Genomic DNA, 2,184 nt, shown 5'->3' with positions numbered 1-2,184 from the left:
GAACCCTGGGTGAATGAGAGATTTATAATATCTCCCAAGGCTCCTCCTACCACTTCCCTGAAGGCTTTCACCAACCAGGAAGGGCACAGCCGATAAGACCCTGTCAACATCCACCTGAGAGAGTGGGTTGAGGGAGTCCAAAAATGGAGCCGATTGCACACACAGGGCTCCAAGATGCACAAGTAGAGGTGTGCACAAGTACTATCATTGGCACCATTATTCAGTCTGACATCACCAGGTCCCACCCTGACATCAGCAGACCCAGTTTCATAGGTGCCAAGGTCTGGGATGCTGGGACCTAGCAACCCAAATAAATTGCAGTTGAAGATTCTATAAATATTTAGTTTCAGTAACAGTTGATATCTGCCCTATAAGAAAATATTTTCATTAACCCAAATAACCACAGTTAATTTAAATACACTCCCAGAACTTTTAAAAACAACCTAACTTGTGAATTCATTTTAGAGGCTAGCATGGAATATTTGGAGGTTGATATACTACATTATTCATATATAACAAAAGAGATTAAAAGTTCTGTTTGAAAGTACGAATTTCATAGCTTGAATCATGATTATGATGATTCTGCTATGATATTCCATTTCAGTGGAATTATTTTTGGTGTAGCCTTTAACTTTGTGCTAAATCAGCTATTACCTGTGGTATTGGTCATCCAAGAACAGAGATAACTCTTAACAATAATTGCGTCAGGTCATAAAACGGGGACATACTTGTAGTTATTCTGAGCACAATGTACAGTCAGATCCACCCACAGCTAATCCATGTAAGCATGGAGGGGATGAAAGACAACTCCATCGTTTAACACAGATGTATTATCATAAAAAAGAGACAGCAGAATATTAGTCAGCTGTGTGGGAGGAATCTGCCTGGCTGAAGTCCCATTTTCCCTCTCATTTTCACTTTACATAATGTCAATTTTCCACATTCCCATTACAGTCCATTAAGTGGGGCTATTGTCAGCCTTTTAAAAATTCTAAGTTGTATTTATACCCACTATTTCAATTATGAACTTGACCTACTAATTACAATGAAGTAGCCCACACAAGGCTCCTTCAAGAAGTTAGGATTAACACAGTTTAGGGGTGATCCTTCATTTCTGTCTGTGCTTTGAATTCTGGGATGTAATTTTATTCCCTCCCCAATTAAAACTGTAGGAGAGTATGCAACAAATAAAATCAAAGCAATAAATTAGTCAAAGATTTCATACTAACTGATCCTTACTAAGGAAAAATATAATGCTGCTTTGACTTCATAGTGCTTTGGAGAGGGGACTAACTAATAGGTTGGATCCTGTCAAAAAGATCCACAGAAACAAGAACGGGAGCACTTTGTCCCTCCTACAGTAGCCCTCATGTTCCCCTCATGTTGCTCCTGGGGACTTGTTCACTCACTAAGAGCAGCCTGACAGGGGGCATTTGGGGCTGCTTTAGGAGGGGGAGGCACTGAAGTTGTGCACAGAATTAAGATGGGACCCAACCCATTATTTGTCTCTAGAATTGCTATCAAAATGTCAGCTGAGGTGAAATTTGAAGCAGGTATGAAGTATCCCATCAGATGAAACATTCAAGGGATTTTAAGGAAAATATTTTTTTAAAACAGAAGTAGTGAAATATCTCCCAAGTGCCAAGGTAATTTATATCCCTAGATTAGATTTCACCTAAAGTGAAATCTGGAACAAATATTGAGGTTCCTTCTCAGATAATACATGTAGAAAATAAATATCTGAAGAAGTGAGCAGTGACTCACAAAAGCTCATACCCTGCCACATATTTTGTTAGTCTTTAAGGTGCTACTGAACTCTTGCTCTTTTCTGAGGTAGAAACTAAATTTACACATACATTCTTCTTGGTTTAACAGAAATAATATGTGTCCCTGAGCATATGCAGAATGCCTTGTACTTACTAGTGGATGATCTTCATTGCATCCTCACAAAAATGAAAGTAGTCAAAAAGACTAAAAAGAATAATGCTCAGGCAGGCTTAAATTTACAGAACAAGTCATATGTATACTACACACCCAAACTACTGAGGAGAATAATATGCAGGCAATCTTCAAATCAAGAACTTCTCATTGCTACAGAATAAAGATGAAGAAAGCCAGAGGATTAGGGGCTATCTAGAACTTTTACCTACAGAAAAAGCCAACTGAATCTGAAGAATTGGACTA

The sequence above is a fragment of the Gekko japonicus genome, unplaced genomic scaffold (genome assembly GCF_001447785.1).
Source record: "Gekko japonicus isolate JY-2015 unplaced genomic scaffold, Gekko_japonicus_V1.1 scaffold303, whole genome shotgun sequence".
Classification (NCBI taxonomy): Eukaryota; Metazoa; Chordata; class Lepidosauria; order Squamata; family Gekkonidae; genus Gekko; species Gekko japonicus.
This window is presented reverse-complemented; position numbering follows the sequence as displayed.